The sequence below is a fragment of the Pipistrellus hanaki genome (genome assembly GCF_964339955.1).
Source record: "Pipistrellus hanaki genome assembly, chromosome: X".
In the NCBI taxonomy this organism is placed as follows: domain Eukaryota; kingdom Metazoa; phylum Chordata; class Mammalia; order Chiroptera; family Vespertilionidae; genus Pipistrellus; species Pipistrellus hanaki.
Window position 1 is genome coordinate 65,581,134 of NC_140524.1, and position 12,252 is coordinate 65,593,385.

Sequence of the window (12,252 nt, forward strand, 5' to 3'; positions counted from 1 at the left end):
TCAATACAGAATGAACCCCAACTTTCCTAGACTCTTCCCCAAATTACCCAATCAAAGCTCAAATCCTGTAACAAGTTCTTTCTACTACCCTTTTACTAAGACACTGCCTGGTTCCCTATTATATTACTCTGTTAAGGTTACTATAAAAATACCACTGATTGATCATTTTCTACAAAAGAATTTTATTTTCTCACAGTTCTGGAGGCTAGGAGTCCAAGGTCAAGGTGCTGGAAGGTGTGGTTTCTACTGAGAATTTTCTCTTTAGCTTGTAGATGGCTGCCGTTTCAGTGTCCATACATGGTCTTTTCTCTGTATGCATGTACCCCTTGTGTTTCTTTATGCGTCCAAATTTTCTCCTTTTATAAGGACACAGATTGGATTTGGGCCCCCCTATCCACCTCATTTTAACTTAATTATCCTTTTAAAGACCCTATCTCCGAATACTAGTATAGTCACATTTGAAGATGACACAGTTCAGCCCATAATAACTATGGTGTACACTCTCTCTTACTATAACAAATAATAAACCCAACTCGTTCAACTACTGGTGTGTTCCTGGTAGTCTTTGGATGATGGTAACTGACACTAATTATAACTGGTAACTAACTTTAAAAAGGGAACATAGCATACATAGTTCATACAAATGAAAACAATGTGCTTTTCAAGAATGGGAAAAGTGGACATGAGATCCAGTCAATAAATGGGTGACATTTTTGTTTGTTTTTGAGGACTGAGGCCAATTATTATTTTTCTTCACATTTACCTCAGTACCTGAGAGATACAAATGTATTTCCACAGTGCCTGACAGATACAAGACAAAAAAGATATTACTTCTAGTCTTAAGATATTTACATATAATTTATTTGTGGCTCAATGTTCTCACCTGTAAAATGGAAGTAATAAAATTGTGTTTTTTTGTGAGGATTAAATAAAATAATTTATGTAAATTTCTTAGCACAGTGTCTGGAATATAGTAAGGTCTTATTAACTGTCAATTATTTAAGGATACGTTTTATTTATGGATGAGTTTCATAGGTATAAAATGAGAGGGGGAGGGCAAGAGTATTTCAAGCAGGTGAGATGGCAGAAACCAAGGCATATAGATGAAGAATTGTAAAAGGGCCTCCTATGCCTAGACAAAGACATTATGACTTAGCAATGAAAGACCCAAGGAGAGTGCTTCAAACTTGATTAGACTTCTCAGACCTTAATGGCAATGGGATATCCAAAAACACTTGTTTCTTCTACTTTGCCAGGGAAAAGGAAATAGTCCCTCTCCTACCAACTTGTGCTATTATTTCTGGGAAGGGGTTTTGTGACAGACAATAGAGATTCTGTTGAGGGTGGTGGTGAATTGCACACATCAGGTCTCCAAGCCTGAACATTGGCAGCAAAATAAGCCTGCAGCCATGGCAGCAGAGAAACCTGAAATCAGGCATTGCCTGAGTGAAGCTGTGTGTTACGATGGCTTGCTGGAGCAAGTGCACACAAAGTAGCTTAGTTTGACTCCTCCTGCTCTGGTACCAACCTTATAATATCTTATCTTGGCTCCAGGGACCCAGGCCCTACCTTGCACCCCGGGCTCCAGGAGTGCTGGATGTTTTTTTTTCTAAGTTGGGCTCCACCCCCTTGCTGTTTACTGTTGGGTTCTCAGGAATTCTGAAGGGGTATGACCACCTAAGGGATTTCTTCAATACAGTAGTGGAGCAGATCCCATTTTCTTCCTGGTACATTTCACGTTCCCTTTTTTCTCTTTCAGTATTCCAAAAACAAACAAACAAACAAACAAAAAAACAAACAACAAAAAACCCTCCTGTCCAATTCTCTAGGAAATGCCCATTCATCTAACCCTTCCAATATGATCTACCCTTCTGGAGGCCTAGGCTCTGAAATTAAAGGCAGGTAGAGGTTGAATGGTTGCATGTTTGGGAAAGAAGCCATTGAGATATTTTTCCCCAAACTTCAGAGCGCCCCTCTCTGTACACATAGCTGCCCTAAAAGATGTGGGAGAGGGGTGTCCGGCTGAATGTCTGCTGGGGAAGAACGCTTTACTGGTACAGTGGACAGGGATAGCTGCAAGAATGAGTGGGGGTTGGGGTGAGGGTGGGTAAGGGGGTGCGCGCCCTTTATGACAGGTGGCTGCGCAGTGCGCGCTCCCGGGAGTCTGAGGGAAGGGAGGGACAGACGGACAGAGTGGGAAGGGGCACATAGGGAAAGGACCTCAGAGAGGGTAGAGAAAACAGGAGATAAAGGGAGGACAGTGGTGGTGAAGGGAGGCAAAGGGGAACGCGTCCAACAAGAACAGCCGTATTGGAGGAAACAATGGCAGAGGCAATAGCGATGGTGGCAGCTGAGGTAGTCCCAATCTGGGCATCTTTCTGAATGGGCAGTGGCAGCTCAGGGGGAAGAGGAGACCAGGCAGCGCCAGCAGAGGCTCTGAGAAAAGCAGCGGAAGGAGGAGGAGGGGGAGGAGGAAGAAGAGGAGGAGGAAAAAGAGGGAGGAGGGAGCCGAGGCAGAGGGAGAATCCGGGAAGGAAAGCCAGCAGCAGCAGCAGCAGCAGCAGCAGCAGCAGCAGCAGCAGCCGTCACCGCTGCTGCCACCGCCGCCGTCACAGCAGTAGCAGTAGCAGCATTTAGCAGTAGCTTTAGCAGGGTAGTGACATTAGCAGCTTTCCTCCTTCTCTCTCCCTCCCGCCACCAGCCACTGCTACCGCACTGAGCGGGCTCCAGCGCCATGCGCACAGCCGTCTCCTGAGGTAGCCACTGCAAGAGCTAGCGCTTGTGCGGGCCAAGTGCGGATCCCTGGAGCATCTGGCAGCCACAGAGACACTGAGTTCCAGGGCCAGAGCCCTACAGCTCTGACTCCATCTAGCAAGGCAGCATCAGCGCCTGAGGGAGAGAGGCGCGTCCACCTGCTGGGCCTGGCGCATGGAGCTCAGGCAGAGGTTGTGGTGACAGCAGCAGCAGCGGCGGCGGCGGCGGCGGCGGCGGCGGCGGCGGCGGCGGCAGCAGCAGCAGCAGCAGCAGCAGCAGCTAGAGCAACGGTGGTGGTGGTGACGGGAGCCCAGCTTTCACTGTGGCGGTGCTCGCTCCAGCACCAGCAGCCGCAACCCGCCAGCAACGTGCACCCCAGGAGTCAGCCTGTGAGGTGAGTTACAGACGCTGCCATCTAGCCCCCTGGTCTTCTCACCGGCTCCCCGGCTGGCTTCCAGCTGGCTCCGGGTGGCGACGACAGGGGATGGAAGGAATTGGGGGAGGCCAAGAGAGAGGAGAAAGAAGGGCAGACGGAAGGGAGGGTATCTGTGTGAGAATGGCGTGCGTGTGCGTATCTGTGTACTAAGTAGCAAGGCCGCGGGGGCGCGCGGTTCCCGGCTCAGCTGGTCCTGACAAGCCCTGCAATCTAGGAAAGGCCTCGGTGCTGGAGCGCAGGGGTTTGGGGAGTGGAGGAAGGAGGGTGTGTGTGTGTGTGTGTGTGTGTGTGTGTGTTGGGGGGGAGGGGTAGGGGGGTGGGGTGGCGGGGAGCGGCTTGAGCTGCCGCGCTTACATGCACTGGGCCAGGCAGTGGGGACCAGCCTCCTTTCGGGCTGCTGCCCTGGAGACCCTGGCCAGGGAATAGGCACAGACACCGCAGGCTTATGGGTGAGTGGGAAAACCCACTATGGTTGGGATCATGAGCCAGGGTCAAAACGGCAGAGGTGCGCAGCACCGCGGCCCACACCTCCTGAACCCCCCGCACGCGGGGCGCTGCCAGAGGACCACAGAATGCCTGTGAGTACGAGCTGATTGATAGAGGCTGCTGGAGGGTCTAAATTGGGGCTCTGTCAAGCTTCACCCAGCTTGTCACCTTTGTGAAAATTACCCGGAGGTCCCTTCCTTCTCTGTATGGCAGTCAAATTGCCCCTCTCTTGCATGGCTTCTGGTGCTTCTTTAGCCGTGCCCAGCCACACCACACACGTCCATCGGATCTGGCACACCCGGTGGGATGGGGAGGCCAAGAGCCTGCGAGGGGAGCGGGCCTGCTCTGGGAAAGTGTGGAAAACGCGCAGCTGAGTTGGCGCCAGTCTGCTGAGGAATCCAGTGGTTTCATCATGACTGCTTCTGTTGGTCTGATTCCTGAGGGACTGAATCACCCGTGCAAGGTTTTCTGTCTTTTTTCAAAGTTAAAAAAAAAAATGGCATCCCCATTTCAACACCAGCACACTTGATTTTTGTCTAGTTTCTCATTATATTTTGAATAAGTGGGTTTCATATTTTGCTTTTGCGTTTTGGCTCCCTGAATTGTTGAATCATGTGCAGTATACTTAGCTAATTTATTCTTTCCCTAACATTCCATTTTCTAGACTGTTATCTGAAAATATATGCTTTGTGTGTAGGGCTGCTGGGCTGTTTTTGTTTTTGCATCTAAAGCACATTAACCCTGGATTTGAATTTCTCCGTTGTTTTTGGTGGAGGAGCAGAGTATGCTGATAGGTTCTGAAATATTTTGCTTGGTGAAAAAAGGTGTTCAATGGTCTTCCCTGAACTGTAGAGATCATTTGGGTCTCCAAGTATGAATTTCCCTTACATCTTGTACCTATACGGCAACATATGTTCAAAAATTTTATTTACAGCAATGACATTCTCATGGCTGAGAATTTACACTTACTTAAAATATTTTAAGAAGAGAACAAAAAAGCCCTAAGTAACTGTCATTTTACATATTAACTGGCAATTCAGCTAATCAAATAAAACTGACTGGTGTCTGAAACTCAATCCCAGTGAAGTATGTGGCTGTGAATATAATTAACCATCTGTCTAGTGAGCAATTTAAATTTGTGCTGGTACATTTTTATTACAGTGTCTAATTTCTGGAAGACTGGTACATTTTACCCAGTAACATCAACAAAAAACATGTTTTCTTACTAGGTCAAAGATTTACTTGTGTGGTGGTGGGATTTCTCTTTCTCTACCCCCACCTCATCTTTCCTAGTCTCCACACTCCTTGACCTGGGAGGTCAAAATGAGTCTCTTGCTTTTGCAAATGGCATATTTACAATACAGGAACTCAAGGAAGCCATGGCAGCTAGTAATTAGACATTTTTGTTCCTTGGAAATTCCTTCCAATATTTTATCTCCCCCAGAACCTAGATAGATTGCATTAATTTGAGTTGGAAAAATATAATTTTTGGACATGTATACAGATATAGTAGGCTTATTCAACAAATTTAAGACTTGAAATTTGACTCCATTTACTTTCTGTTATGCTCTCCCCTAGCTGTCCAAACCATTTTCACACCCACAGACACACACTCATGCACACACAAAATCATATCCTTTTATCCTTATAACCAATTCTTAGGTTAACAGCATTCACATTTATTATTTTAACAGTATTTTGAGAAGCTTATTTTCTTTGTAAGTCAAAAGTGAAAAGACATTGTACATATTAAAAAATTTTTCCCTCTGATGTGATTTAACCAAAAATTTATTACTAGGGAAAAAATAATAGATTTTGGGTGGAGACTAAATGGCCCCAGGAAGATTAGATTTTAGATACCTCTACTAAATAGCTGTTGTTAACATAACATAACATAACATAACATAACATAACATGACATACATAACATGACATACATAACATGACATGACATAACTAAAATGAACCACAGTTTGATTGTGCTGTGGGCTAGAGAAAGCCATTTAAAGAAATATACTTTTAAAACAAATATTTGGCTAAATAATAGCTCTGACAAATGTATAACAATTATTGTAAGCACCTAGAAAATTAGACATGCATCAAGTTTGTTAAATCAACCTGTTCAATGAATAAATCTTCAATGCATCAATGCTTTTTAACACACACACACACACACAAAACATCCTGCTGCCAAAGTTAAACAAATGCAGAACATTGCCACTTTGTCTTGCTTTACTCAGACCTTCTCTCTTTTTCTTTTTCTACAATCTTCTAATTACCTGTAAACTCCCTAGAACAGAGAGAAGTAAAGATGTGGTGGTATTGCCTGTGTTTAAGAGGTGAGAAAAGAGGGATAGGAAAAGTGATAAGTGCTGGATTTTAAACATTTAAATATATACTTGTGGATTTCAATCACTGTGGAGATCCTAGTCTCATGGAAGTACTTGCTTTGGTGAGGGACTAGCTTTACCAAAGAAGCATTGATTGCAGTTGCTGTTCCTAATCTAGTTCTAGTGAATTATTTTTTTCTCTCCAAATTCCTTAGTAAGGGGAAAATAAAAAAAAGATTCTAATTGACTTTTGACCCTGTTACATTATCTTTACATATATTTATCTGCTGACACATACATGGTTTAAGTGTTCTGCTTTGCTGTAAGGAAAAGGAGTAAAGGACCAAAGTAATGATAGGGAAGAGAAATAATATACTAAGGAGTAGGTTTCCCTGCTTTATCCCTCTTCGGTTTGATGGGGAAAGCAGATTTGCACATTTTAATTCTTTATTTTTTCCATTTTACCGCCTCTGAAAAGTTGCCCTAATTGACTGTTTCTCCACCTTTTCAAAACCTAGATCACAGGGTTAGACACAAAGGACTTGTTGGGCTCTCCATGCCACTTCTCCAGGGCTCATTGGAAACAAAACAAAGGGCATTTGGCAAGACTGCATCACATAAGACTACCTTTAATTTCAGAGTTTTCTCTCATGCATAAAATTTTGTTTTAGGAAGAGGTGAATATTCCTCTCTCTTCTCAAACAATACTGACCTTATGCAACATTAGGCATATCACAACCTTGGAGAAATCTGGTTTGGGGTGGGGTCAGCCAGGAAAGTGGAGGGTAGGGGAAGGATGCCTTTTAGTGAAGGTAGGGTCTTAACTGGACCAGATAAGGGGGTGAGAACACTCTGTCTCTCTCCCCAAGGGTCCTTCATTGACCACAATGATTTGAAAGCCTCTGCTCGGAATGTGCTCTTATTGGTCTCTTTCTGTAGATAAACACTGAACTGATGTCTTTCCCTCCCTTGTTCTCTAATGGAAAAAAGGACTGAGGTCTTCAGGACTAAGTAATATGAACATAATTTTTATTTTTCTAAAAAGCACTTCAATAGATCATCTTCTATATCCAAGTAATATGATTTTGATATAAAAATTATCTATTTTCTCATACACCTCCAAACTCAATTTAAAAAGTCACACCTCTCCCCACTAAGTAGCCTGTTAGTGTTATGCAACTAACTTAATCAAGATGCTGCTCCTAATGTTTAACTTGAGGGGGGGTTAGACAACAAGGTTATACCCTGGGCCTCACTGCTTAAGTAGAAGTCCCTCATCCAGAACAGGCATATATTTTCATTTTGTTTGGGGGAAGTTAATACATTTCCTCTATGGAGAACTATAGTGCGGCCATATGTTGTGCTTTATATCTATTGTCTCAGGGTATTTATTTCACCCCTAAAAGTGTCCCAATTTGGACAAAAAGTTCTATGGTCACCTAAATAGAGCTACCTTAAAATCAAAGCATGCTTCTTGATTTGGGGAGATGGTTATATTTGTAAAACTTGGCAGGGGGTATAATGAGCTTTGAAGATGTCATAGTCCCTTAACTGGTTCAGCCTATCCTTTTCCTAGCTAAGAAATATTTCTGGATGATAAGAACCCCAGAAATTATTTAACACCCCTCCAGTGTGTGTGTGTGTGTGTGTGTGTGTGTGTGTGTGTGTGTACATGCACACATGTGTGCACAAACTCACACACATACACAAGGAGGTACTATCTGCATTTTGGAGAGTGGCTGATTAAAGCATATCAGGAGCCATTTAAGTTTAGAAAGATTATCCTGACAATGGTACTTGCAAAATGAGTATGGTACCAATGGAAGTGTGAATTTCTTTTAGAATATGTTTTAAGAAGTGCACAGATAACTGTCTCTCTGACCAGAATAATGTGCATGTGGTATTGCCAGATATGTAAATACATATTTATATATGTACCCGTATTTTCCGGGGTATAAGACGACTTTTGAAATGAAAAAAAGTTAACCGAAAATCGGGGGCAAAAGACCAAAATTGCACAAAAATTACCTGCAGATCTTGACGGCAAAGTCTTTTCTTTGAAGTGGGGGGTAGTTTTATACAGCGAGTATAGGCCTAAACCTATGTTTTAACTGTAAAATTAGAGGGTCATCTTATACGCCGGAAAATACGGGTATATTTCATGTACATATTTACACTTTCCTTTTATATAATGGACAAGATAACCTTTAAAACTGTCTTCTAGTCCTAAATACCCATGGCTGGCTTTCATTGATCTAGGGCAGGCATCAAAAACTATGGTCCCCTGGCCAATATGGCCTGCTATGGTAAAAGAAATCATGAAGACAAGAAAAAAACGTGGAGCCCATTTGGAGTTGTTTTTGCCTATGTTTTGAAACTTCCCCTTTGTAATTGAGTTTTACTCAGGCCAATATAAAAATGAGTCCACATTTCCTGAGCATATACTTATCACATGATATCTAGGGTTTGGGAGATTGTCCAGAACCTAGTAGAGTGGCAGAGGGATGGCACAAAAAGTGAAATCCAGGTGTGAATTTGTTTGCTTGAATAAAAATGTCAATAGTGATATTTTATTTCCTGCCTATTATAGTAACCGAAATTTTGTGGTGCTACTAAAATCCGTCTGCCCTCCTGGCATTCATGGTTTAGTAACCCAGAGACCAGATTTTGCAACTTGATTGAACAGAAACCTGTTGTCTCTGGTTACTAAATAGCTGCAATACATTCTGAAATGTGCTTTACTGAGTAGGACAGTAGATGGGCCATCACCATCTAGGTTAGGGGTTTCTAACCTTTATTTTGGCATGAACCCCTGTGAACATTCAATGAATGCCAAAGATACTCTCTTCAGAAAAGTAAACATTTACATATATGACACTTGCATACATTTTCAGGAAATCCAACCATGTATTATGTGTTAAAATACCTATGTAGTAGCCTCTGTCAAATTGTTACAAAAATTGCTGTTGCATGGCTATCATGGTCACAGTAGCATGAAATGGAAGTCATGAAAATGACTCTCAAATAGCCCATTATTAGTATACTTATGGGCTACAGCTCTCTGCTACTGTGGCAAGCATTTTTCTGATTAGCCTTCACAGGCATTTTTTATTATGAAAAAGCATCATTTAGCATTCACTTTGATATTTCTATTCTCACCAAGAACAAGTCAAGGCTAGTTTCCTCAAATCCTTGACTTGTCAACTTTCAGATGCTTACAGATGTCTGTTTAGCCCTCACCCTCCACAAGTTCACTATTAATATATAAAATATATTTAATAAAATTTCACTTGTGTTTATCTGCTCCCATCTCTTCTTTTCTTTTGTCTGTTTCACTATCTCTATTTCCCTAAGCCAATGACCTTGAGAAAAATTGAGAATTCTTGCAAGCAGTGATTGTTAGGTATGGTGATGGAGTCCAAATATCTTCATAAGGACCCTTGGGACTCATGGGCCTTTTGGAGTATTAGCCATCTTGAAGATCTAGCATCATATATTAAAAGCAAAATAGGTTCTGTGAACACTAACACTGTATATGCCATATCTATGCTATGCAGGTTGGGAGATGGTAATAGGTGATGTTCCTAACCATAAATAAATGTTTATTGCTTGTCTCTTTGCTTTTTGTCTTAGCAGTTAGGAGTATAGTACAGTGTAAAGGCTAATAGAATTCTGAATCAGGAAGGGTCTATTACTGATAATTTCTAATTCCATTCAGCTAACATTTATTGAGCATCTATTATGTATATGGGATACTGGGGACAGAAAAATAATAAAACACATTCTATTCTCTTATAGGAAATTAGTGTTGTTTCTGGCTAGGCCAGTTTACCACCTGTATTAATTTATCCCACCATTTTTTTTAATTCAATGCATTTTTCTATCATTTCTATATTCTCCCTTTTAGAAAATAAATATGATGCCTTGTTTTCATAACACAGCAGGAAATTCCTTGGCAAACAGGTATTTCTAGCTAAGTTAAGATAACATTTCCATCTTCCATGGCACAAATGCCTATATTCTTGTTTCTGCATTGGCTAAGCAGATCCCATTTAATAGGGAGAGGAGGGGGTTGTTTCTTTTCCTGAAAATTTGGGGCAAGATTTCTATCATTGGCAATGTGGAATTGCAAATAAGATTAGCCATGGTTATAGTACTCTGTGAAAAGCCAATTATCCATCTTTGAGTGGGTTAGTCTTTTACTCCTAGTTGGTGGTTGTGTTCATTTTATATTGCTGATATAACAAATTACCAAAAGCTTGGTGGTTTAAAACAACGTAAGTTTATTATAATATACTTCTAGAGGTGAGAAATCTGAATTGGTTTCACTGCATTAAAATCAAGGTGTGAGAAGGGATGAATTACTTTGTGGAAGCTTTAGGAGAAACTCCTTTTCCTTGCTTCTATTGTCACATCTCCTTTTCTTACTCTCATTCTTCTGCCTCCCTCTTCCACTTTTAAATCCCCTGTAATTACATTGGGTCTACCTGGATGAATAATGAGGATAATCTCCTACCTCAAGATTATATGATTTTCAAACTTAATTCCATCTGTAACCTTAGTTCTTTGTGGACCATAAAACATAACTTATTTATAGGTTCTAGGAGTAGGTCATGGACTACTTTGTAGGGCCATTACTCTGCCTGCCACAGTAACATGATTTTTATAATTTTGAAATTATTACAGATTCACAGGAAGTTGAAAGGACAGAGAGGCTCTATGTACCCTCCACCAAGTTTCCTAAATGGTTACATCTTATATAACTATAGTATAATATCAAAACTATGAACTTGACATTGGAACAATGGATGCGTTCAGTTCCATACCATTTTATCATACCAGTAGATTTGTGTAACTAACACTGCAATCAAAGACAAAGTATTATTCCATCATCATAACCATCTCTCTTGTGCCAGCCTTAGATTCTCTTTATAGTCACACTGATCCTCCTCATCCCCACTATCTCTAACCCATGGCAATCACTAATCATTTTTTTTTCTAAATTTATAGTTTTAACATTTTAAAATGTTATATAAATGGATTAATAGAGTATGTGATCTTTTAATATTGGCTTGTTTTCACTCAGCATAAGGACTTTGAGATTCATCCAAGTTTCTGTGTATAGACTGTACATTCCTTTTTTATTGTTGAACAGTATTCCATGGTGTGAACCTATCACAGTTTGTTTAACCATTTGTCTGTTGAGGACATTTTGGTTGTTTCCAGTTTTTGGCTATCATAACAATAAAGAGCTAATATGCTAATGGGACACTGTAACGCTTTAATGACCTATCGCAGGAGGCTGCCTACAAGTGCACAGTGGGGTGTTGCTCCAGAGATGGGGCGGAAGCAGGGAGGTGCCCAGAGGAGGCGGGACCATCCCATGCTGGGGAGGTGGGGGTGAGGGCACATAGTGCCCCCCTCACCAGTCCTTTACCACCCACTGCTCACACTCAGAGCACCCCGCTGCCCACCTGCCAGGGGAAGGAGAACAGCACAGCAGGCAGGAGGCTTCCACTCTCTCCTCTAAGGCCATGATGGGGTGGAGCCATCTCATTGCTCTGGAAACTGGGCAGAAGCGGGGAGGCGCCCTGAGAAGGTGGGACCAGCCCAAGGAGACTAGAGGGACTGAGGGTGGGGTTTGAAGTGGCCAGAGAAGGCCAGAGGGGTGGAGGGTTGGGCCAGGTGTGCTGGAGCTTTGCATGGAGAGGTTCAGATGTCAAGGCAGGGATGTGGGTGGGTGGGTGGGCAGGGCCACCCGATTTCATGTGCTGGGCTCTGAGTTACAAATAAAAAATGTACAGGTTACTGTACAAATTTTTGTATGAACATAGTTTTCATTTTTCTGGGGAAAATGTCAAGGAGTGTGATTGCTGGGCCATATAGTATGATTATTTTTTTTTAAAAAATCATAATAAATCTTTATTGTTCAGATTATTACAATTGTTTCTCCTTTCTCCCCCCCTGCCCATAACTCCCCTCCACCTGGTCCCCACAGCACCCTTTACCCTTACCTCCTCTCCCACCCCGCACTGTCCTCATCCATAGGTGTATGATTTTTGTCCAGTCTCTTCCCATATCCCCCACACAGACACCCCTTTACCCCTGAGAATTATCAATCCCCTCCCATTCTATGTCCCTGATTCTATTATATTCACCAGTTTATTCTGTTCCTCAGATTTTTAATCCTCTTGACTTTTAGATTCACTTGTTGACAGATATCTATTTGTTGTTCATAATTTTTAT

General features: G+C 42.1%; 1 protein-coding gene across 10 annotated transcripts in view; it reads left to right on the forward strand.

Moving 5' to 3' along the window:
• Positions 1 to 2,264: 2,264 nt before the first annotated feature.
• The window catches only part of NEXMIF (neurite extension and migration factor), a 365,486-nt gene continuing 355,498 nt past the window's right edge, over positions 2,265 to 12,252 (forward strand). For 5 of the 10 annotated variants that reach the window (XM_084869416.1, XM_084869415.1, XM_084869418.1 and 2 more), the window contains exon 1: positions 2,266 to 3,148. The gene's annotated coding sequence lies outside the window, so the exon portion shown is untranslated. Of the gene's footprint in view, positions 3,149 to 3,555; positions 3,769 to 12,252 lie in introns of those variants that run through there. The other 5 variants (XM_084869417.1, XM_084869419.1, XM_084869420.1 and 2 more) reach the window with 2 other exon arrangements.